Genomic DNA, 26671 nt, shown 5'->3' on the forward strand with positions numbered 1-26671 from the left:
CAGCTTCATTAATACCAATTACAGTTTGTAGTGACCATGCACCCATTCAATTATCATTAACAATTCTATAGGATGTTTTTAATACCAATTAATTCCTGCAGGCTCTGGAGATCAACCGCACACACATCTCACTGAGATGGAATCCTGTGTTATGTCGGCGTTTAGCTTCTAGGGTCTAAGCGGATGTAAATACCGAAGAGGCCCTTCTTACTCCAGATCTATACTGCCCGCAATATTTGGACACGATTATTTCCTCCTCTGTTGCCAAGGCCTTGTCCTACTTGCTGACTAGGCAGAAACCCTGCCCGGCATACACTTAACATCTGTTTGACCCAGTTTTAAAACGTTACAAAAAAAAAAAAACAAAAAAAAACTAATAAAAACACGAGAGTGCTCTATATAGAACAGCTAAGCACTTTGCAATTTTACTATCTTAACACATATTTTTTTCCAAACATACAAAAATAGAGTAAAAGGCATCCATATTCTGAAGCACGAATTGCGCAATTATTATAGCTATCTGCCAACATAATACCAGGGCCATTTGGTCCGCAATTAAGAATTGTAATTCCGGTAGTGGGGAAAAAACTAAAATATTATTCAAGCCGAAACCTGGAAGGCATTCATTAGTGGGAAGTATCAACTCCCAGCTCGATTTGCAAACATCATTTATGATACATCACCTATTGTACCTTTGAATCAATTCAAGTGGTCCATCTTGAATATTGAATGGGCCATTAATAAGCTGTCCAATTCACGAGCAGCTGGGCCCGATTGCATTCCTTCTTTTGTCTAAACGCTGACCCAGCCTTTTGGGCCAAGATCTTGAAAGTTAAATTCAAAACATTTTTTATGTCAACAACTTCACCGGAGTCATGGGTAACGTCTATTCTAATCCCAATCTATAAAAAGGGTGATCCATCTAAACTGGAAAAATATAGGCCAATTTATTTAACTGATGCTGCGGCCAAGTAATTGAGACTCATCTTATTCGACCTGGACAAACACATTGCACTACATAATATATTTTCGACATTTCCAACAGGCTTCAGAAGGTCCATGAGCACAATGTTAAATGCCACTATTATGACCCATTTGCTAGCAGGGACAAAATAAAGTACTTAGTTCAATTTACATGGCCTCAATAGACATGTTTGCAGCGTTTGATACTGTAGTGCGCAAATTGTTATGGTTGAAGATCAATAACTTAGGCATCCCTGAGCATTTGATTTTCTGGATCGCTAAACTTTATGCTTATACTTCTTACAGGAATCACACGGGAATAGAGCCTGTAATGTCATATCTAGGTTTGAAGCAAGGATGCAACCTGGCAGCAACGTTGTTCAATTTATGTTTGTGCGATGTAGACGATGTTTGGGAGAACTGTAACACGTTCGCTGCCAGGCTGTGCTCCTTGAGGCTACATTGGTTGATATGGTTTTGTTCGATTTTACTCCCGTCAGGTTTGCAGAGGAAACTGCAGTTATTTGGGGAACTTGCCTTTTAAACAAAATCTTAAACCTAATTCGACAAAGACTAATATTATGGTGTTTGATGCGAGTAAAAAATTAAAATGTTATTCATGAAAAAAAGCCATATTTCAAAAACATTTGAAATTACACATCTTAGCTACCATTTAAGTAACACATCTTCAATTAAATCTTGCATTGCCCATCTTCAAACCAAGGCAAGACCGCTACTATGCCAAATGAAGATCATTTCCCACAAATAACTACAAATTCTCCTTGATCCCGTTGCTGGATTTTATGGCACTAAAAGAGGAATCTGTTCTGTATGTACTTAACATGTGTCTGCTTAATTTAAACCCACATCTGAATTCCTTACAGGGCCGCTTACTAAAATCTGCCCTTCATCTCGCTGCTTCCATTCCGAATTGTATTATTCGTCATGAGTTGGGTTTAATATCACTTTCTTGCAGATGGGAATGGAGAGCACTTGCCCATTAATCAGGGAATTCCCTTTATGAAGATCTGTACCAAATGACAATTTGATGTAGTTCTCGCTCCTTTACGGCCTATAATGCAAAGATGAAATTATTATTGGATGAAAGTGGGGTAAAATCAAATGACTTATCCTTGCGACCTGGCTATGTAAAAAATAAATACTTTGAACGAGATTCGTTTAGGACTATAGAGGAACTTACCAAGTACAGTACATATAAAGAATATGCCAGGTTCCCTCGAAAAAGGGAAGATGGTTGTTCTTACTTAGTTATTTTCCCCTGTAACATCACTCGTATGTAATTCATGCGTTAAGAATGTATCAATTTCACACCCTCAAAAGGACAATGCATTGGGGTAAACCAAAGAATAAGGGTAATACCATATCCTGTAGATTTCCAAATTGCTTAGAACCTGAAGAAACGCTAAACATCTTATATTGCAGTGTCCTCACTTTAGAGAGCCAAGAACAACTCTGTTGATGCGATTCGTTAACACGGAGTACCCTGACTGTTTGGACACACTGTGGAATAGGATGATGTCAGGTCAAGATTGAACCAAATTTTTGTAAAGGTTTTGTTTTAGGCATAAACACTTTTTTTTAAAAAAAGTAGTCTAGCCTAGAGAGAACCAGGGCTCTGGAGACATTGAGCTTCTGCGGGAAGGTGAGTGCCCCCGAGGAGATGCAACTGAAAGTTGGACTTCTTGGCAAGGTCTGATTTGTGGAGAGAAGAGTCAAAGATGATCCCCAAGGTTTTTTGCCTCACAAATGGGGGAGGGGAACCATAGTCGGCAGAGGAGCACGGGGAGGGGGGTGGGGGCAAGGAGCAGGAGTCCCAATGAGAAGGATCTCTGTCTTACTGGCATTAAGGCAGAGATCATTTGCAGAGCACCATGCCTGAATAGCAGTCAGGCATGGGGGAGGAGGTGGTAGAGGACGGCAGATTGAAAGAAAGAGGTGCGTCGGAAATGATGGGAGAAAGTGGAGATCAGGTGGGCCAGGTAGATGTTGCTGCAACAGCCACAGGTAGAGAGTGAGGTGGAGGAGAGAAAAGGGACCCATTTGCACCTGGGGGGGTCCGTTGAAAAGGAAGGGGGTAAGCCACGCCACTGATGCCCAGGGTATTATGGAGACTGTTTAAGAGGATGCAGTGGTTGACTGTCAAAGGCAGACGATCAAGGAGGATCAGAACAGAGTTGAGTGTTGAATCCAGGTTAGAGAGTAGGTCTTCACAGGTGTTGAGGAGAGCAGTTTCCATGCCTTTAGCTGCCCTGAAACTGGACTGGTCATCATGGAGGCTGCTAGCCACTTGTTGTGGGTAGTCAGTTGGGGGATGACCAGCTTCTCCATGAGTTTGCCCAAAAAACAGGCGATAAGAGATATGGCGATAGTTAGCCGGACAAGAAGGGTCAGCAGACTGCTTTTTTTAGGCAAAGGGGAGTGCTTAAGAGATTGAGGGAAAGAGCCAGTGGAAAATGAATGGTTTCAGAGGACAGCCAAGGCTGGGGCAAGAGAGGCGATGTGGTCCTTGATGGTTCTGGAGGAGCACCAGTTTAGATGAGACTGCCATAGAGTGGGCAACTCTAGAGATCACATCAGCTGCAAAGGGAGAGAAGGAGAAGAGTATGGGGGGCAAGAGAGGACTATGGGGGTAGGGGCCCCATGGGAGGAGTAAGGGGGAAGGGGCACCATGGGAGGAGTAAGGGGGAAGGGGCACCATGGGAGGAGTAAGGGGGAAGGGACACCATGGGAGGCGAAAGAAGTGGGAGTGTGGGACAGGGGAGCAGAGGACAAGTGGACAGGATGTCCAAAGTTTGAGGAAAAGTGGGCAGCCAGAGCAGAGGGCCTGGGAGGGAGGAGAAGAGGAGGCGGCGGCTACGGTAGGATTGGCAAGTCCCTTGCAGATTTGAAAGAGTTCAGCCGTGTTGTTGGTGTCTTCAGAGACGCAAGCTTGGACATGAGCCCTCTTCTTGAAGCAGATGGAGAGACGATATTGCCTTTGAAGTAGTCAGCAGGCCAGTTTGTCAGAGGATGAGCTAGATGCCTGCCACTTGCGCTTGCATTTCAAAGTAACCAAGCCGAAGTCATACCAAGAGTTGCACTTGGTGGCAGGCTTCATATGGATCCTCATGACAGGGGCAAGGATGTCCAGGGTGTTGGTGGAGGTTAGCTAGAACAGAGTCAGAAGAAGAGTCAAATGAAGGGGAGAAGGGATGAAGGAAGGGTCAAATGTAGCGACTGACACGCTTCATCAGCTGAATGACGGAGAAGGAGACTGGCAGTGCGGGGGAAGGGGGAGGAAAGGGTAGGAGGGAGGGGTAGTAAGAGGGATGTCAGTTGAGAAGTGAGCATCCATGGTGGGGCCGGCAGAGTAGGTTGGGGCAGAGGGAAGGATAGTGAGGGGAAGTGTTGCAGGGGTCACAAAAGAGAACAGTGGCCACATCAGGAAAGTCTAGATGGATGTTAAATTCCCCAAGCAAGATAAGTTTGGGAGAGGAGGCAAGAAGAGAGAAACAGGTCGTCCCATTCTGAGAGGTAGAGGTCAGTCGGTCCGGGAGGCTATAGGTAGGCGAGACAAAGCCTGCAGACTAGGCTTTTAAAGGATAAGTAGGTTTCAGTGGGGATGATAGAGGCAGGAACCCACAGGGAAGATCTGTGCTACTCCCACGCCAGGCCGGGAGACCTGGGATTTGACAGGATCTTGTATCCCTCATGGAGAAAGGGGTCAGCTGATCTTGAACCACATCTCGGTGAGAGCAAGGACATCAATGCCTTCAAGGAGGTGACATATGTCAGAGGAGCGTTTGTTGTATGTTAATGGCTGGTATTTAAGGTTGTGTGCACTGGCATGTTGCATCGGTAGGGGTAGGGTCGAGTGCCTGGGATTGTTGTATGCAAGTGTTACTTATGTTGGGTGTGCATTTGTATGTAGTTTTACTATCCCATATGGAGTGTACAGTACTGAGGTGGTGTTTTGGAGGGGAGCAGGAGCGGAGTGGTTAGTACTTCGGGTACTATCAAAGTTCTTCTAGGAGCCAATTTTCACAATTCCATCTAATGCGGCGCATGGCTGACCTTCACAATTCCATCTAGTGCTGCGCATGGCGGTATCTGGCGATTCCATCAAATACAATGCATCGAATGCAAAAGCCTCGAAAAAAGCCTTTTGCATTCAATGCGATCACTATAAACCACGCATGGCTAACGTTCACAAATCTATCTAGGGTTATGCATGGCTAATCATAACCATGTAATGCGACATGGCTATTCTTTCCAATAGGTCTATTGGAGCACATTTCCTGCCCCCATGGTACATCCAAGTGCAACACATTTCCTTTCCTGCATAACAATCCAACACGTCATCTGCCCCCCGTTAGGAAAATTTTCATAATTGTATGCAATTTTCCCCTCCATGGGTACACCCCCAAACTTTTTACTGCTTAGACACCATAGACCGATTTTGGCAGAAAAGCACAGCCTTCACTCACTTTTTAATGGGGAAACTGACATGCCCTTAAGACAGTCAGTACTGGGAGACTATGTTTCCCTTAGTCCTTTTCCCATGTTGCAACTTTTCTGCAACATGTAACAAGTACACAATGTACCTTCCGGTACAGTGTACTTGGGTCTGTAGTCATTTTCCAAAGGCACTAGATACTCCCGATGGACTTTTTGTGAGATGTGCAGATGTGTCATGGACAGGGCTGGTGGCAGCTATCTTTTTGCATTATTTTTAACCCTTTTCTGCCATGTTAACCGCGTTTGGCATGAATAGGTGGTCTGGCTCCAAAATGGCAAGGCAACGACGTTCTTTGTCCTGTCATTTGGCTATCTTGCCCCTTCACCATCCCCAGGCCGCGTCGACCCGAGGCAGTCCTTATTTGGACACAAAGTTTCCCGCAAAACCCCAAGCTTTCGCGGGCTCCTGCTTGCCTTGTGTCTGTTCCTCCAGGATGTGGGCTGGGGTGTCTGTCCCCAATACACATCCTGGGTGCCAGAGAGTCCGGAGTGCTGTGAATGACTGGGACCACCGTGGTCCATGATCGGTCCACGTATGGAGCGTATTTGTGAGCAGATCTCCTATTGGGTCCCCTCAGTTTTGGCGCGAAGGGAACTTTGGATAAGGGGAGGCTGAAAACACCCATACCATGTCGATCTCTAGTTCTCACTGAACAAAGGATAGGATCCAAGTATCCTGAAACTACGAAGCCGAGTCGAGGAACTGCTGGAATATTTTGGCACCCTGAGCGCACTGTCGTCCTGTGGGACCCTTCTGCATCTGGTCGTCCTAGGTCTGCGAAGACGCTTCGACCCATTGAAATAGTGGGACAAACTATTCTCGGCACCTTTATCAAAACGTGCAAGTAAGCTTCCTCGAAGTGTCCCTGGGCCAACCAGTGGACTGACCAGCTTACCCAGTTGCTTTGCTCAGTCACTGCCGCTGTTTCGAGGAAATTTGGTATACTGCTAGCTCTGTGTCCACAGCACCCTCGCACCAAATTTCGTACACTTGGCGTTCCCAGGTCTGAAGTAAGACAAGTGCGACAGGACCAGAGCATATGTAGTTACCGTGTTGCCCTGCCACGGCAACAACCTTTGCAAGTACACTGCATTTGTGACCTTCTTGCCCCTGAAGCCTGCTGCAGTGAAACCGAGTGGATCCATCCACCCGGAGCGGAGAAATCGCCACTGTCCTGTTGGGAATCCTCACGGTATCCCAGGAACTGAAAGCTGAAGAGACTTCCTTTTTGTCGCGTTCGCACCTGCAAACGAAGTGGACTGAACTGGCGAAGTTTGGGTGCGAGAGCGCCTGGGACCGATGAGTGCTTCCAACACTAACCAGTGACCCCTAGCGCCAGGGCCCCTTTTTACGCATGAGTGGCCCCTGAGGGTCCCTCTCCTTTCCACTGCTAGTGCGAACTAGCGACTCCATCCCGCACTCTGGAACTGCCTCTGCCTTCAAGTGGAGGTCCTCCCTGAATAGTGGGAACTTATTAGTCATTGCCTCATCAACCAACCTTCCCGAGCTGCTAGAGACCCCTGAAGAGACCCAGTTTTCCCATTGCCGTGCACTTGCATTGCATGTACTATTGAGCACAAGGCTCCTATCTTCTTAGGGCTTGGACTGCCTCCTAGTTAGGTGTGTTGCTGATGTCGAAGGGGCCTAAAGACTACCTGCACTGCCTGTTTCCTTCCCATCTAGGTTGTCGACATATTATGTGCATTTAATCTTTTGGACTCCAATGGTCTTGTATATACATTGTATTGATAGTGATGTGTTGATTTACTCAGTATTGCTGTGATTCTTTTGCTACGGTCTGAGTTAGAAAGGCATTGTAATAAATGTGTCTATATTTTTGATATACCACCTGTCTGGGAGTAATTTGTAAGTGTCCTTGCATTGTGCGCTCATTGAGGTCCTTCAGTCACCCTCACCCCTCCTGAGACTTAGTCTTGACCGCCTGCCATAGCTACCTTGATTGGTCTGCCTTGTCCAGAAGTTACCCTATTCCAAGAAACTAGGCCAGCCTTCTGAACCTCTGCCCACCAGGTCAGAGTTCAGAAATCCATCTCAACACCCCCCCCCCCCACCCCAACATATCTAGATACACCGCATTTCCTTCCACAATTCAGTAGGTCTTATTATGAAGTGCAGCACCGTGGCAGACTTGGAGGGTAGCACAATTCACAAAATGGCTAACTATGGAGCGCAACACAGTTCACAAGTAGTAGTGCAAGAGTTGCTGGGTTTTCTGAAGTACAGCAATGGCTGTGCTCACTGCCCACATCACCTTACCATGGCTAATTATAGGGCATGGCTACGTTCAACACAAGCCAACTATGGGGTGGAACTCAAATGCTAACTATAGGGCGCAGCACTGTTCAACACAGTGGCCTAATCACAGTGCACAGCGCACAGCACAGTTCAACTCAGTCGTGCAGCGCAGTTCAACACAGTTGGTAGCTATAGGGCGCAGCACAGTTCAACTCGGGTTACTTATGGGGCAGGACAATTATAGCTATAGGCTGCAAAACAGTGGCCAACTATAAGGCACAGTGCAGTTCAGGACGCTGCACCGCTCAGCACAATGGCCGACTAGGGGGAGCAGCAACATTTAACACAGAGGCCAATTATGAGGCGCAGCACTGTTCAATACACTGGTAGTTATAGGGTGCAGCACAGTTCAACAGAAGCTAACCATTGGGCCAAACACAGTGGATAACTATCTGTGCACAAGGACCGGTGAAAAACCACCTGGAACAAACTTTGGCAGAGCAATAGAAAAACAGAGCAGTAACTCATATTTCTGCAATCTCATTTTGCTTGGTGTGCATTGAAACTCAAATGTTATGATGCAATTAGACTAAGAAAAATGCCACAGTTGCCAGGTCTGTTCCATGTGCTGCAGACTATACTGTTCCTGCATATGACGACATTATGGCCATTGAGTGTCAGTCTCATGTAAATAAGTCTTCCCCATGGTCTTAAAATATATAATTTAGCCACCATCAGTTTTTGCGCCTTGGCGTCTTCTCCGAGAAGTTGTTAAACGTGACATATCTGAAATTATGCCGTATAAGGTATGTGTGGAACATTTTAACTAGTATATCCCAAATATTGGTCCACATTTATTTTTTTTACATGGGAAATATATATAAATTGGATATTCCGCCTCTCGTACATACACTCGGTCCTGCTTTGTACAACAGGGATGCAGTACCAATGATGTAGAAATGCATATAGAGAGTAAATTGCATACATATTTCCCATACCACTTTTGAATTTGCAAAGATCCTCCAATCACTGCTAAAATGGTCATCCGATTCTTGTTTTCATACATTTCATCCCAACAATTATTTGAATCTCGATGAATAGTCTCCTAGATCAGCACAACATGGAAATGTTACCTTTTTGCAGTGCACTCTTGGAGGAGGAGATTAGCCAACGGAGATCACACAACCATCCTGACTTTTACCTAGCTTAATTTCTCTTTCCAAACAGCAGTTGGTGCGATTTCCCAAAAATAGGTTGTGCCAATTGAAAAAACTACTAAATCTTCACAAGAAAAGGCCATTTTCCAGGACACCCATTTAATCACGTTTGCATGCCAGTCATCGCATGAAACGGGCTCCTTTGATTTTCAATGTGGCATTATTCCAAATGGGCGCCTCTTTATGGATACACGTTAAAAAGGTTGTCTGCTTTAACTCAGCATCACATGCTACAAGTTAAGGATCATGAGAAATCTGGGACTGAGAAAATACATCAATGAGCTATAAATTGACCTATATAACATCTTTTCTAAAAGTAACGAAGTTGGTTAAAGTCGTTTTATCGTCAAAGGAGGGGTCACAACAAATGGAGAAATGTGAAATGAAAGCCAATTCAGGTCAACATTCATTATATAAAGACCAGAGTAGGCTTGGTAGATGCCCAAATAAATGGCTTGAACTTTATATTGGCAGTTACTATATCAAGTAATAAGGAGATCATAATGAAGACATAATTCAATTAAAAGGGCAATCAACATTTTTACTATTTGGGTAGAGTCCAGTAAAGAGATTTAAGAATTTCCATTTAGGCTAAATATTTCGTGCCAGATGGCATTCATCGAAAAGGAAATCCATGGGTGTACAGGCGGTTTGTTTTAAAAGGGTAGAAAGATTAGCATTTTGACAATTATATGATATAACCTGAAGAGCATGACAAAAACGACTAATATTTGCAAATGCATTGCCTATTATTTTTCTGCATTTGTAACCGGTAGTGATAAGTCAGCAGCACATAGCATGAATTTTTTGTTTCCGACTGAAGCGTTAGCCTGTGATTTCATTATTAATTTGTTGGGCTATAGACAACAGTTGTGGCGCTTGTAAGATTAGAACGATACATCCTTACATTGTGATCAGAATATACTCAGACATCAGTTGTTCACTTAGATCAAACCTAGACAAAATGCAAAACAAATACACCCACTCAACCCCAAACTCCTTTTTAGTGTCTAAAGACTGGGCGAGAAAGGGTTTGTCTGCCTCGCTTTCCAACCATAGAACAACAAGCTATTCTCTCATGTGGTCTCTAGCATTTTGACATGGCAAAAGTCCTACTAGGGGGCTATAAATCAATGTTGGTAAGAATAATTGCAATCTGGCAGCTAGGATCTTTGCATAAATCTCTAGATCTACGTTCCATAAAAAGAGATCTACACTTTTTTCTATCAAACTGGCTTGGGGAAAACATATTAAAGCTCTTTTCAACTCTGCCAGTAACAATTCATTTGTTTCTCCTTCCACGTAAAACTCTGCGAATAATAATAAAAAAAAAAAAATCCTCACACTTTATGTACTCTGCAGGAAAACCATTTATCCCATGGTATTTCCCCAACAGCCATGTTTTGATAGCAGTCCAGGAAGACAGGTCGGTAAAAGTATGCAAAATGGCAATTTCAGCATCCAAGTGTAGCAGAGCATTTAAGGAATAATGGTTGCAAATAAGTTTATATTGGTAAATGGACAAGACATAAGCGAGCATCACATCAAATGAAAAAGATCCCTCTAGAAGTTTCTATCAGTTTTGAGTTAAAACGCTAATAGGCTAACACTTTTCTATTTATTTGGAACCAGTTTTATTTAATTTGAAGGAAAGAAATCTTTTTATTCAATAAACCAATTCATTTTTTGTCTTAGTCATCATACGTAGCAGAAGAAGCTGGCGCCGTTGGCCATTAATGGAGTGTGAGAACTTTAACTTTTTGTTCCAAACGCTGAATCTCTAACTTGTCCCGTTTCTTAGCCGCTGAGGTTTTTACCAAATCATACCATTAATATATACCAGAGACTGTGCCCAGAGTATTCTGGATAATACCACAGTTGATGTATAAATATTGTCCAACAACTGTTCATTAACCATTTTTCATGGGGCAAGAATTAAAGTTGCAAGATATTCGTAAGCCACTTCAAAGTTACTTGCCTCCTCAATCCTATACATACACACGGTTTATAGTCATAATATCGAAAAAATAATGTCGAATTACAAAAATGTCGAATTCAAAAATGTCGAAAACACATACATATAATAGAAAAAGTCATTAATTCGAAAATAAAATGTCGAAAAAAAATCGAAAAACCAATGTTAAAATAACTGTAAAATGTCACACATACTAACGTTTTTTATTGGGGGGGTCCCCCCATCCCAAACCCCTACCCCAACCCTCCACTCCTCCCCATCCCCCCCATGGATATACCTTTAATTTTTTAAAAAAAGTATTTAATAAAACATTAATTAAATTAAAAAAAACATCCCAAACCCCTACCCCAACCCCCCCCTCCTCCCCATCCCCCCCACCCACCATGGATATACCTTTAACCATTTAAAAAAATTATGTTTTATAAACTATAATTAATTTATTTATTTAAACATTAATTCGGGAAAAAAAATTTGACATTTTTGTAATTCGACATTTTTATTTTCGAATAAATATTTGACATTTTGACTTTCGACATTATTGTATTCGACATTATGACTGGACACCCATACACACAACACACCATTTCTTACTTGCTACAAGTCAAACATCACTACCCATTGGCTAGCACAAATTTTGCACGCTGAACATTTATCTACCAGCATTTGATACAACCCAGTATTCATCCTCCAGCAGGTAAAGGGTGGCCTTGAAACAGCCATAACTAAGTATAGTTTAATCAGAGAATCATCAGAAACGCTTCACAGGTAACAATTGAGCAATGGCAAGGCAAAATAAGCGGTATCGCATCGCAGTTCACTATACAATGAGTAATTGCTTTTCATTTCACACAATCATGTTGCACTAACTGCAATGCGATTTCAGAGAAGATGGGCACGTTTATTATTCTGTGCACCAAGCTCCACAACAGCACAGGGCCTATACAAAAAGGAAAGCAGAGATCCAGGCTGACCCAAACGCTTACTTTTAATGAGCACTTTGTCGGATGGAAACTGCAAATAAGAGTGATTGCTGTGTGGATGATGGTCTTGGTCTGCTGTAAATATTACGAGGGAGCGGTTGTAAGGATGGCACTAAACGAGTTAACCCTCATATGTCATTCCTTCCTCTGCTCCCCAGCATTTCCCCCCCCCCCCCATTTCATTTCTTTTTTTGCTTACTTTTGCACCCTTTGCTTTTCTATCCTTTGTTAACTTTTCACTCTCATCCACCACTAAAACTTTATCTTGCCCATCTCCCCTCATCTCAGTTGCTCTTCAATCATCTATTCCTTTCTCACACCACATACTTCCTAAATAAATTTGTCATCTAATTTACCTTTCTTCTCTGCACACATTTTTCCTGAGCTCTACATTCTGCTGAGACTGTGATGTCCTTAGATATGCTACGCTTTCATACGCGCATACAAAAGACTATTGTGTGCACGCATATGAAGCCACGTGGAGTGTTTGTATGTCAAAGGCTGTAGTGTGCGAGTGAAAATCCAAGCTAAATGTAAAAGGATGGGTGTGTGCACGTAAAAGTCTACATTGCTTGTGCAAAGCTGCAGTGCTCTGGTATTTGTTGCTGCGGTTATTGTACATGTTACAATTTGGGCACCATCTTAATTCAATGACAGCACCAAAAGCTAAGACTATGGTCAACCCTGCTATTGCAAGGTCCTATAGTCCAGACCAAATGTGCAAGGAATAGTCTCTTTTTAATTAATGTACATGCCATATGGTAGGATCTTGATAGGAAAAAAAAGTGCATCCTGACATTATCTTTCATGCCAAACACGAAGTTTGCTTTCCATTGAAAGTTGTCAGGTTTATAATTTGTGTGTCTATGCAGGGAAAAAAATTAAGCCTACCCTAATTTGAATACGTACTGACCTCACAGGAAGGGATACCAACAAATATTACAATGTGGCTACATCAGATCCGGAGACGCTGCTAATGTAGTAAAGACAACCAGTTTTAATACATATTACAATTTGATTTATACATGAATTGGCACGTTCATATTTCTTGGCATCCTTTATTAGTCATCTTCTTTAAGGAATGGTTCGCCCAAAAAATGTTATTGAAAAAAAAAAGAAAAAAAAATAACTAAAAGATGGCCAATAATAAAAAAAATAGATGGGGACTAAAAAAAAGTGCCAATGTAAAATTGTTAGCACATGAAGCTCAAAATTTACAAAAGGAATCACATGGGGGCATCCATTTTGTGAAAATCGATGCCCGCCTGTGCTTGCTTTTGCAGCACTAATTAAGGAAAAGCCAGCCAGCTGTAGTAAACAAAAGCTACCACTGAGTGGCTTTTCCTTCATTGGTGCCAGGACTCGGAGGACGCAGACCGGAGACTACAGGCAGAAAAGCTGCAGCTGTTATACTTGTGATACCATGCCTCCCCTACACAACCCGCCACTTTGTTAGCAATGATTTTGTCATATAAATTATATAGAAAGACGCAGCGATGGGAAAAATGTGCCTAGCAATACAAGATTTCAATTTTCCATCAAACACCAAACTAAATTAATGGAAAACATTTGAAGCAAGCAGAACCAATTCAGATGGCAAGAAATTAATGCTGGCCCTTATTCTCGTAGGATGTGCGACAAGAAGAGGAAGGAATAGCAGAACAGGGTCAGAAGAGGAGAATCAAAATCCATCTTTCGGCTGAAAATAATCTTGTATTGAACAATACACCCTGTGTATCTCAGGATGATTTCAGAGAAAGCACCTATCCACATACTATGCCTGAAGAGGCATCGTCGGCGTGTGCCAAATATCATGAAGGAGCACAAAGAATTCCACAGCATAGAGAAGTTAAATGTAATGCTGAAAGCACACACACATTGCAGCAGTGAGCGCTCAACCCACTGAGCTATCTTATTGGCTATAGTAAAATGAGCAATTATTCGGTAGTGGATACCATTAAACTGGTAACTGAGATTTAACAGCAGACCTTCATCTGCATGTCTGGTGCAAAGATGGCCGCATGTCAAGCATGCATACATCTACTTTTCAGGGTTCAGAGGTTGGCAACATAGGGAAAGCAGCACGCTCACAGGACATCCACACCCATACAAATTAATAAATAAACCAGGCCATGGCCTGTGACTGCCTCTGGTGCCCTCTGGGCACCAGAGGCAGTAACAGTCCTCCGCCACGGCCCAGAATTCGGGTCCACGAACCCGACAACATTGAAAAAATAAATAAATAAACCAGGCCATGGCCTGTTACTACCTCTGGTGCCCCCTCAGAGGGGGCACCAGAGGCAGTAACAGTGCTCCACCACGGGCCAGAATTCGGGTCCATAGACTCGACACAACATTGAAAAAATAAATAAACAAACCAGGCCATGGCCTGTTACTGCCCCTGGTGCCAGTAACAGTGCTCGCCACGGCCCTGTTTATTTATTTACTCAATGTTTGTCGTGTGCGTGGACCCGATTAATTTATTTATTTCCGCAATGCTGGTTGGTCCCAGCATTGCAGAAATAAAATTAATCAGGTCCACGGACCCGACAAACATCAAGCAAATAAATAAATAAACTAGGCTATGGCGGGCCACATGAAATGGCTCGGAGGGCGCATTGTGGCCCACGGGCCGTACGTTGGACAACCTTGGTCTAGTATGTCAATCCAGAAGGTTTCCTTCTGTTCGAGTTTCTTACTAATACTGATCCCGAGATCTCTGCAATTCACTACTTCTAGACTCTGGAACCGTATTTGTTATAAACAATGTTTGTGTAAAAAAGAATAATAATAAAGTCTGGCAACTGATGAGTTGTCATCATCTAAGCGGGTGGTAGATTTGTGCTCATTCCGCCCAACGTGAGGTTTTCTGCATCTCTGGCTTACATATAGGACTACACCGGGACACATGACTGTGTACACTACGTTTTTGGAATCGCAAGCCAAAAAATGTTTTCAATGAATGTTTTCACTTGATCTAGGGTGCGTGACATTCTCCTTTAATTATGTTAATGCAGCTATTGTATCCAAGGCATGGAAAAGTACCTTTCTGCTTGGGTTTTATGGGTGCTATGCGAGGTGTAAAGATTAAAAGATCGACAGTCTCTCAGTGCTGCCTTGTCTTATACTACAAGTAACCCCTTCCTCCTGGTAACCTCTGTTCTGAAACTGGTTTATGATACAATCTAGCTCCTCCTTTTATTCCTCATTGTTGTGGACGATACTTTTAATACTTAGAAGCGGACTAAAGGGTATCCCTCTCAGGTTGGATGAAAATGCATCTGGTGTACTAAATGGTTTCCGTCTGCAGGCTTATGGTAAACTGTGGTCATAACGCTGGGTACCTGGGGGGTTACCAGTACATCGAGAAAATTGTAGGTGTACCAATCTCATGGGTAAACAAACCTGTTGCCTATCATATTCCTTTGCATATTAAGTATTTAATGTAATTATGCAAAAGCCCCCCCCCCTCCCCCCCCGAGTCACATGGTCTTGTTCGAATTAGAGAATAACGCATTAGCGTATGCGAGAGCCATGATGGCACCCATGGCTGTTTGTAAATAGAAAGTTTATTTGTATTGAAAGTGCAAGTTCTGTGCTATGAATTCTAATAGGCAGACTATGAATGCATTCAATGCTCCTACTTCATCTTCTCTTAGAAGAATCCATTCAACCGTTGTCTGTCCTTAGTCACACAGTATCCATTGTCACTAGGGTGTCAAGGTGCCCAGTCTCAATTTGCTCAGAATGTTATGGAAATGCGTTGTGTATTTTATATTGATATATTTTCGAATACATGGTTGGAGTACAGTATCTGTATGTGCCTAAAGGTAGCAGTATGCCACCTGTGGCTTAAACAGGAAAATTGCCTACTCTATAGTCTGTGTTAGTCAATCTTGATGGTAAGTTGCATTACAAAAAGTTTCTATAAATAAGCCAAGAGCCCAATAACTTTTGATGTTCAGACAAGCAAGTGCCATTATTATATAGGAAGCAGCACAGCGAGTGAATTTTGGGTAGTGTACATATGTGAGCTGAACAGCTTGTGGGCACTTTTGGCAGAGAACTCGTAGTGAAATACAATTCTTTGCCAAGGATCACACAGTTACTTGTGAAGCCAGGATTTGAGCCCATCCTGCATTATAGGGCTCTTAACCAGATCTCTTCCCAGCTTTAGTCGGTTGAAATAGTTCTTTGGTTTTAAAGAATACTCTGTTTTGTAGAGTGGACTTGAACCTTCCATCCCCAAAGTTGTAAACTATATAAATATGTTAAGAACAAATACTATGGTCATAGCTTTATTTTCCCATTGTTGAATGGAAAACTACAATAAGTAGAATGCAAAGTAATGTGAAGATCAAAAACGTCCTCCAAGTTTGGGAAATGTGCATTCAAGACTTAGACACAGAACAAAAAAGGTATTCATGATAAGTTCACCTTCATGTAGTATTGTTTGACAGACTCATGCTTGCAATTACATATCATGTGAAGGCAAAGTGAAGTGAACACTTGTCAAACAATGGTAACCATCACTGACGAAGAGCTTCCCGTTTAACTGTTTAAACGCTCTGCCGATAACAGTCTAAAAGTTTGTGAGGCCCTAGTGGAAGCCCTGTTGAATTTGCAAGGGTAGCGGTGTCCGATGACATATCCAAATAAAAGGCATCCTCTTACAGCACCTGTGGCAAAGCAAGCCTGAAAAGCCACTAAAGCCTCTGCTGCCGTACAGGGGCACATGTCCTGCACTGGCCCCGATTGAAAGCAAGGCGATACAAGTTTGCTAATCAAAATATTTTTGTGTAGCAGTCTCAACTAATCAATGTATACCTAGAATGCATGAAGAAATGGAGAATGGGGCGCACACTGATTCCCAGTGAGATTTACCTGCTAAAGTAACAGTTAGTCTTCGCCTCCAAACGTTTTCTTTACTCTATCAATCAAGTAGGCTGTGTTTCGTTTCTTTTCCTTTTCAGGTGTGTCTGGTTAATTCTCATTAAAATCTAAGGATTCTGGTACATGTAGTCGCACACTTTTCAATGCAGGTGACTAGGAACCAAATCTCCTCCAAAGCACAAATGGGGGCGGGGGTGTGAACCATGTTTATGGCTCTCCATAGTAAGGCATGATGACCCTGGTGCTGCTGCCTCTTGAGTCTGGGACTCTTGAAACACTAAGAAGAAATGGAGTTGAGGCGCGCACTCCGACTCCCAGTCAGTTTGGAGGAGAAGATCAACTGTTGCATTAGCAGGTAAATCTGACTGGGAATCAGAGTGCGCGCCTCAAATGCATCATGGAAAAAAAGGATGACACGGTTGGGGTCCCAATATGCCACCTTTCAGATAAGGCCAAGCTCCACAAGACCACTACAGTGGTGGGTGCAGTATAAATATTGGATAACATAACTCACCCATTCTGTCATTAGTTCCATGCCTACAAAAAAAAAAAAGCAAAAAAGCTAAACAAAAAAGGGAGAGTATAGCCTCTAGCAATGTGTCATTGCTGCTGTACGCTGTGATCATGTCAAATATCTTTGTGCGTCCCCCTCGTTATTGACTGTCATTATCAGGTGTGCCCGATCAATAGCCAGATTCCAGTCTCCATCTAGGACTGTTGGGCAAGAGTCCCCATCCACCAGGACACTATTGAAATAGAAGGAAAAAACGAATTTATGAGTGTTTAGAGCATAATGAGGTGCAATACTTGAACTCGCCACTAGCCATTTGCTAGTGATATTGGATTCTTGTGAGTAAGAAAGGGGTTGCTGTGTGTCACTTTTCTGGCTGGCTAGTCGGCTGCAAAGTGAATTTTTGCCCCATGATGAAAGGAATCTAAAACGAATGTGTAATTCTGCACACAGATTTTAACCATTACTATTCTACCTTCCCAATCACTGCAATAATTGATAATATTGTATCATTGAGTTTAATGGAAAAGAGCAGCAACCTGCACGTGCTTTCTACCCCTTGCACTCAATTACTGTATATTAGCTCACCTACCAATCTCTTCATAACTTTTGGGGGGTTCATAAAATGCGTTTCCTGTAATCAAGGATGCACATTTTGCACCAGCCATTGGCTATGCTACAGTTGGAGAGTAAGAAATATTTGGATGTGTGAGCATATACAATAGGGGTACGAATTTCAACCTGCAAACTGCTAGCCAATCATAAAAAGTCACTTGCCACCTCCATTAAAGCAAACCATTTTCTTTCTCGACAAGAGTCAATTACCACTAGCCAGCGGTGAGTGCAACTTTTCCACCCAGCAATTAAAATTGCAGGGGCAATTGACTTATGACTGGCTAGTACCATGCAACTTTAATGTTTGCCCCATGCCAAATATTACTACAGTCAGTGCTTTTAATTCAAGATGCTGCAGTATTTTCTTCCTTATAATAAAACGAGTCAGACCACTTACATTTATGGATACTATTGGAAATGGCATCATGGCTTTGTGTGTTTAAAATATTTAATTTTACCACATTAGCCAGTGTCAATCTCCCACGAAAGTGCTGCAGAAAGCATAAAATAATACCACTGGAAATGGCTCTACAGGGCATTACTATCTCACCACTGTGCCATTTGAAGCTTAGACCCTTGCTGTTGGGCTCCCGCTGGCCCGACACCCTCAGCAGGCTGCTTATCTCCCTAGAAAGCATCTTGAACGAGAGTCAAATCTCCAGAGGGCTGATAGCATGCTTGTATTCCTCTCTTATCAACAGATGTCACCTTCCAAAGCCAAACACAAATGGGAGACAACTGGGTTTGCACGATATTTAGGAAGCCTGGACAGTTTGGTTGGTCAACTTCAATGCAGTACAACATGCACAACAGGAAGTTACTGTTGTGGTGGCACTTAACGCCACAAAGATTAGCAAAGGTACGCCACATTGTTGGAGAGGGTGTTCCGAGGTCTGTGATTACTGGCACCAGTAAGGTCCAGACACATTGGAAGGAGGTCCTGGGGTGGATACAGGCTATTGATGGGATAGACAGACACCTATCTCCACTGCTACTATTGTTCGGTGTGGAGGCGGGAGAGGGATACACAGTGCTGTCACACATGCCCAGGAACCTGCTCCTAGCGGCAAGAGTATCTGACAATACGATGGAAAAGTAGCACGCTCCCCACAAAAAGAGTGGTTAGCCAATGCACACGATATACACCAGGTAGAAAGCATTACAGCTGCGTTGCTAGAATCACATTACCATGATTTGGCTCCACTTCCTGGAATACTATCCAGCACACAAAATATGCAGCACACAAACACACAAAGCAACATAGTTAGGATAAGGCGACCCAACACCTAATAGAAGATTGTACAGTTCAATAAGCGTTTGAAACCATGGCCGGATAAGAAATACTGATAGCAAGGCATAAAATAAGCAGTGTCGCAGAGCAATTTGCTATGCAATTCTGTAGGTTTGCTAATTAAATTGGCACTTGTATAGCAAAAGTAGCTATTTAAATTACCCTGTTAAATGAAACTACAGCTCACCCTGCATTCCTCTCTAACCTTCAGAGCTCTCTCCACCCTCTTTCTCTGTTCACTGCAAGTTCGAAGGGGCTAATGGAGAGAGAGTGCAGCAGTAATCATCCCATTCACTCATGTGCCAAAAGGCCTGTGTGGGAGTGCTATGCACATTTTGTTTTCTTTTTCAAATAATCGCAAACTAGAAATAATCGGGATAATACTGTTATTAAGCCAACTGTATCCTGTCTGCCAAAGACCAGTATATGTTAGTTTTTTTTTATTTTTAAAGTCTTTCAATTCCTTTTCTAAATATGTAATAGGTTACATAATGCATAATTATTGTCATGTTTAACATTGGAGTGTATCAAAATCTCAGTGTCAACTAGATTTCATTTTGTTGGGGAAGATGCATCATATGGACTAGTGGACACTTTTGAAAATGTAAAATGACCATGCGGCCAAATGCTTTCATAGCAATCCTAGTCCTCTGGCCTGCAGGTTACACACAGCTTGCAACTGGTGCTCAACCCATGAGCTGATCCCATACTCATTGACATTCTTTCTTACCATGTTGCTTTATACCCGCTATCCTGCAAGTGAGAGGGCCGCAAACTACAATATTCTGCGTAATGTGCCCAGCTCTCTGCCTGCTATGCCATCCACTCTGCTTTAAACTCTAATTGGCCTCCAGAGCTCATTTTGCTTTACAATTATGATTGCATTATATATTTGCACCTACAAACTGTTTTCAGATCCTTTTTATCATATCTATTTATTTGTGTCCATTCATGCAGCTAACGTTTTTACAGACACTCATCCAGGGCTCGCAAAGTATTTTCTCCCACTTGAATAGTCAAGTAGATTTTAAGAAAGGCCAGTACCATTTGCAGGGGATGCTGGAAACTTTATTTAAAAATTTACTTTGCAATAAATGTCAATAAAAGTTTCAATGTGCATGGCTGGCCTCTGGGTGGCAGCAGTGTGCCAAACTAAAATGGATTTGTGGTGACATGCACCATTTTACAGAAAGTGCATTAAAATGTGTTGTCATCCGTTGCCATGGGCCTAGTGCGTGTCAATTCAGTCGAGTGGGTAAACTAAGGTTGCAGGTCTAGTGGAAAGACCTGACTTCACACTAATGTCTTACTTAAGTGGTACACACAACTGCTGTATTGTTGCTCATTTTATATCTCAGGTACACATCTTCTGGTGGCATGAAAAACATTAGTACAAATTGCTAATCAAATGGGTTTGTTTGCTAAGCAAGAAAATTTTAATTAGCAAACTCTGCTAATCAATTTTTGAAACCAATTTATGCCTTGGATAGCAAGACGTTTCCTCGAACTGTGCAGCTTGGCTTGCTGATAGGAAAAGCGGACCTACGAAATAAACAACGCTTGGACTAGAGTTCACCTTTGTCTTTAATGAACCCTGATGTGAGTGGGGGTGGGGAAGGAAATTTCGCCATTTCGGTCCTGGGCGTGACGAGCTGTACGGCCATTCAGAGTGTGTCCTGCAAAGGGTCTTTCTTTTGCACCGTTACATTTATGGACATTTTCATTTTGCTTCATTATGCACTGTAACATTAAGCGATATCTGTCATGGCTGCAACTATACATTTGTCCTTTTTGTTATGCCAGAGTTCGAAATAAAAAATAATACAATTTGAGAAGAAAAAAAAATGAAAACCACTGCTTTGGGTCCCACAGTGAAAATCTCTTGAAGTAGATGCAGCTGTGTAAATAAAGAATAACTAAACTAGTAACAAGAATATTCCTCTCCAACATATATAGGCAGGCATCAAAATGTGCACTTGCCGTTGGTGAGAGAGAATTGAATCTTAATTAGGTGGAAAGTAACTATGCCCAACTAGTAGCCCGAAACGTTTACCCTGATCCTGGAATACATGCCAAGTGAAACTAAGGTACGAGTATGGTTCACTACCTGGACTCAAACAATACCACCCCATGTCAAATATAACTGGGTCAAACAGAGGTCTTAAACAAATGGCAAATTACATTTTTTTAATGACGTGTTGGCATTTGCAACATACTGGGGTCTCAAAAAGGCACATCACTTTTGTGTTATCGGAGAGGCAGACCAGGGACCAGAAAATACCACCATCCTTTATGTAACCCATGTCTTCCATGATGGGCCCTAAGAGTATAGGCATTCTGTTATCAGAGGTGTCAAGGATTGCCTGGCACAATAGAGCGACAAACATATCTATCCTATTACAGAGGTCGAATTTGAGATTTGATGAGCATGAGTTAAAAGCAGGTTCTGGGTATTGGGCTTGTCTGGGAAGCAGGAGCTACCTCGGTACAACCAAGAGGTAGTACACAACGCACCACAAATCAAACTTGCACATGAGAGCAAGCACTGAATTTCTGTTGATGGTGCATGTTCCATTCTGCTGTAAATGTCCCATGGATGTGTCATTTATTCACATGGATGTGTCATTTATTCACATTACCAAACATACAGAATTAATATCACATTTGTATGGCACCAGTGGGCTGGTGAATCAAAAGCAGCTCCTGGTAAATGTTGGAGGGAAGGAATACATCATGAAAGGTTGGTAATAAACCATAAAATGTTTAAATGAACAAAAAAACCAAAAAAAATAGTTGGTTTCAAGCTAACCAGGCTCGCCTAACCAGCTGCAGCGCCCCAGGCAGTTTAAGAAAAAATGTGCCACCCTCCACGTGTGCCCCTGGTCAATGCAAGGGGAGCCTGAGCAGGGAGTTAATCACGGGCAGGCGCTCATGCTAGTTCACGGGCGTCCAATTCTAAACAAAACCAATCATCTCAATGGGGTGGTGATGCTTTTTTCTGACAATTCTTCACCTTAATTATGGGTGAAATTTGTTAAGAGTACGAAAGGTAGCTGACTGCCCATCTTGATCTTGGAAAATAACGTACATATGTTTTGTGATTTTTGAGCGTGTTTTACCCAGTAAGACAAGTGTAACATTCTTATCAACATACACAGGAGGTGATCATTAAAAATGAACATTGGAACAATATAAAAAACCCATTTACAATGTTATCCTTTCAACAACCAAAAAATTGCTGATTTTGCAAAACAAAACACACGCCCCCCCGCCCCCAGGCTAGGTTTACTTTTCTCTGATCACGTGCCTGTCAGCAACGGCGGGGACAACCTTAGCAAAACCTTACATTTCAACCAACACCCGCAGAGACAGACATAGAAGTCTCTAGCTCAGCGTGGGTACAGCTAGTGTTACAGAATTTTAAATGAATTGACGTATTACACCCATCTTCAAATCTCAAACTGCAAAGATATGGCATAGAGATTCTGCAAACTACAAGTCACCTTACAGTCTCACGCCTTAGAGAGGAAGCTTACTCTCCGGTGACATACATTACAAGCCCAGACTAATTTGTAGGGCACTCATTATTCCTCCAAAAAGTGCAATTATGTTTAGTCAACAGAGCGATATGGTTACAATAGGTTACAGGTTACGTCAAATCTTGCTGAGATAAATTACGGATTGTGCGTGAGAGTGAAAGTAAGAGACACAGAGAGAGGGTCGTACTCACCTTTATTTGGATCAGCAATTCTTTGTGCCCCCGATACCTGTGATGGCACACTCAATTTCCTTCAAGGCTTTGGTCTTCAGAGCGCAAACGAATCTGCCAGAGCACAACTAAAATCTAGAGTGTAGAATGCATTGGAGGAAGGGGCATACATCGGATATTGTTCCTGTCCAATCAATTTCTCCACAAGGCCTTCGCCACTAGTCTTCAATATTGTAAGAGGCCCCAAAAGATTCAGGCAGTGAGCCATCCATCTGTCCTTTCTGCCCCAACTCCACTGGTGTCACATAACTCGCTAGTCCGAGGTTGGCTCTCACTCAGGATAAAACCCTGTGCAGCAGAGTATGGCGAGCCCTTCCCTACACTAATCCGTGATGGCCCCTTACTTGTAGACCCACATGGAGTATGACAGAAGCTACGAAGAAGTGCTTTTCGCCATTCTGAAAATGTTACACCAAGAAAATGAATGGTAGAGCTTACCCTCTGTTAGCAACTCTATTGGCTCCGTTGAGCTCACCACTTTTTCACAAAAGTGTAGCTGGAACAAAATGGTTCACAGCAGTGAAATCTCTGCAATAAATATATACATGGAGGGGCGCGACAACTCATCGGGAGGATGCAAGTATAGGTTTAGGTGGAGATAATCAGCAACAAAGTTTGGCGAAGACAGAACCCAAAGAAGTGTATGAATATTAGCGGATGCTATGCTTTGACTCGAAAGTAAACTAAGATTCAGAGCAACTAAGAGTCAGATTCTGCAGTTTAAGAAAAAGTAAGTAGATAGGAGGCAGTCACAATTATACAAATTATAGACAACCTGATGTAGAAGTCCAGTATGCTTAGGATTTGATTTCTAGGCAGGGTGTGTCAAGGGGACAGGCATATGCCAGCTGAGTAGAGGCGTGAAGAATAATTGTAGGGTTATGTCATTTACATCTGATCATTGATATTAAAATGTGCGGTCCGACCATGAGGCAAAGGTGCTTATGATTCTATAAATGGTGAGGACGTGCTCAAAGCTCTTCAGTGTAAAAGGAGTGCAAAGAGGGAGGGCTGAAACACATCCGGAGCGTGGGGCTTGTCCAGGGTCACTCCTAGTTCGGGTAGATTCTTCCTTCCCTCCTGTCTCTCCTCCCCAAACAACATGCTGCGCATTTTAAACACCAGAACCACGTCCCCGAGTTCCTCGGCTTCTTTGCCCATCTACCTTATCCCTCCATCATTCAAAGCCATGGGACCCCTACAGTGACCATTTCTTTGTCGCCTGATCCTATCACTCACTTCCCCTTAAGGCCGCTCTCAAGTCTACCCTGTCACTCGAATCAACGACCCTGCAAGGAAATAGTGCTTACGATTTTGCCTATACCTATATGAACTTCTCGCATTGTGTACTCCTCATTGCTCAGCTGTATTCCGTTCTTTCTCACAGTTTCGCTCCATTCTCCAATAGAGCCGATTCTCTCTGCACTTCCAAATCAGATTATCGCTCTGTCCGCCTTCGGAACCCTGCCCAGCACACTCCTCGATGCTGTTTTTAGTTTAGCTCCCTTTTCCTACAGTGCACCCGAATCTTTCCCTGGGTCGCTCTACCTCGTTCACACCCTCTCTATCTCCGGTCCTCTCACTGTCGTCCCAGCAGCGGTCTGTCTTAGCTTCCGCTTCCGCTCTAGGAAGATGCCGCGCGCGCCGCACTTAGCCCCCCTCTCCCTACTCCCCGTCTGAAACGCATGCGCAAGAAATGCCACCGCTAGTCCAGAGCAAAAAAGGAATAGAGTGGCAAGGAAAGGGGATGGACGAACAGAAACACGTCACGAGAAAAGAGGCGGGGCAACGCGAGTGCACGTTCTATGCAGAGGACTCACAACTTGTCAGGGGATGCTGCTTTTACAGAGAGTACCTAGCTGCTGAACGGGGCCTAGGTGGTTGCCAATATGCAGGCACTCCGCTTTGGGAGGTTTCACAGGCTCGAGGGCTGTCTTGGCACTACCCCCATCTGCCTCTTGCCAAATCTTGACATCAAGTCCGTCGTTATGTTCGAATTGAGAAAACGAGAAAATCAGTGTGGAGCAATGCGCATGCTCGCCGTCTGCCATTTTTATACACGCCCCCGGAATGTCATAAATGTTAAACCAATGGGAAGCTGTACAGTCCTTGTTGTGGTACACGCTGGGCACAGGAGAAGGCCAGCTACCCACCCCTCCTGCATGCTTGCTGGACATAGACGCAGGAGTCGGTGAGTTGGTGTGAACAGCTGTCTGCTTAGCCGTGTGACCCTTTTATTAGCTTACTCACATGATGTGTGCACATGTGACACTGCACAAGGCAAGGGGGGGGCAGACATTACAGTCCATATATTAGGGTGATCAGATAAGAAAAAAAAGGGACATGCTATAGAAGTAGGACTGAAGTTAACACAAATAAACTAAGTCCTACATCTATGTCGCTGGCCTGTTGCAGGGTGGGGGGAGTTGGGGTGTATGCGCACAGGCACACTCCTCTAATTGGAGGAGAGCGACCGGGGAAGGGGGAGGAAATGGGGGAGTGAAAAGCATTCACGCGCAAGAAAAGTCGCGCCGGCCCTATTTTGAAATCGGGTCCTGGCAAAAACCGGGACCGTAGCCACCCAGCCTTCCAATCCCGGGACAGGGTTTGTAAAATTAAAAAACTCCCGAGACAGAGGGCGACCGGGACGTCTGGTCACCCTACCATATATATATATATTATCAGGACTAACAGACTGTCCTACTGGATTGACCACGGGATCTGCAATGTCCTCCTCACCACTAGAATTACTGCGCACCCCCAAAGTACCTTCCTCCTCCTCACCTGATGAAGTCGAATAGTTCAGCTGCTTTCTTCGGGATTGTCGCGACTTCTTCTTTGTGAGCAGATACGGTCTGCCTCGAAAGGAAGCCACTGTGACTCAATACAGAGAAATTCACAATGACTTCTCTCCGCGACAGCCAGATAAGTTTCAGGGGAAAAAGCCACAAGGGCACAAAAACCCCCCACGATGCACAGAAGAGGACTGTTGATAGGCTGATCCGTTGTAAGGTAACTTGCAGAGTGTAACTCACCGGCCGGCGAGTGGTTCGGGCAAGCTACCAGGAAGGTTGTACTGGATGTTGCTTGAAGAGCTCGAGATGGAGCCTCCACCTGAGCCTCCTCTCTGTTGAGGGAATAAGCTCTTTTTGATGATATGACTCTCAGCTGCACTAAATTACAGACTGAGAGACCGATCACCCAAAAGAGCGGGGAGAACACACCGCCACAGACCCAGCTAAAAGAAAAAGACAATTGGTAAATATTTGGGAAAAGCAAAGATCACCATGGAAAGAAGCCTCTCAAAAGCAGAAAGTACCTGGGTCACCCACTCCCCTTGTAATCGAAAAGGAACAGAAATGGAATTTCCCCTGTAAGTACAGAAAAGAGGTTAACTTTCATTTTGAAGATTCAGATAGGAATTAATAAAAAAGTCTTACCAGAACAGGAATTGAAATGACCTAAACAATCCAGGTTAGAACAACGGAGGTACAAAACAATAAACAGGAAGGTTAGTAGGGATGCTATACCCGGGCGGCACGAGGGGCGCACTAGATACGGGTAGGTGCACACTTCTCAGCAAGGCGTCCCTGTGTGCGCTTTCAGAAATGAGTCTTTGTGTATAATCAGCAAAGCGTCCTTGCGTACACTTGAGGGAGCAAATCCAAAACAACAGGATGGA

At 43.4% G+C, this 26671-nt stretch overlaps 1 protein-coding gene across 4 annotated transcripts in view; it reads right to left on the reverse strand.

The window, feature by feature from the left end:
• The window catches only part of ZNF384 (zinc finger protein 384), a 386393-nt gene extending 361740 nt beyond the window's left edge, over nt 1–24653 (reverse strand). Inside the window, exon 1 of one of the 4 annotated variants that reach the window (XM_069650656.1) lies at nt 22951–24653. The gene's annotated coding sequence lies outside the window, so the exon portion shown is untranslated. The remainder of the gene's footprint in view (nt 1–22950) is intronic. The other 3 variants (XM_069650659.1, XM_069650658.1, XM_069650660.1) reach the window with 3 other exon arrangements.
• Between the last annotated feature and the right edge of the window lie 2018 nt (nt 24654–26671).

Source organism: Ambystoma mexicanum, chromosome 3p, assembly GCF_040938575.1.
Source record: "Ambystoma mexicanum isolate Mex_15411 chromosome 3p, UKY_AmexF1_1, whole genome shotgun sequence".
NCBI classification, from domain to species: Eukaryota; Metazoa; Chordata; class Amphibia; order Caudata; family Ambystomatidae; genus Ambystoma; species Ambystoma mexicanum.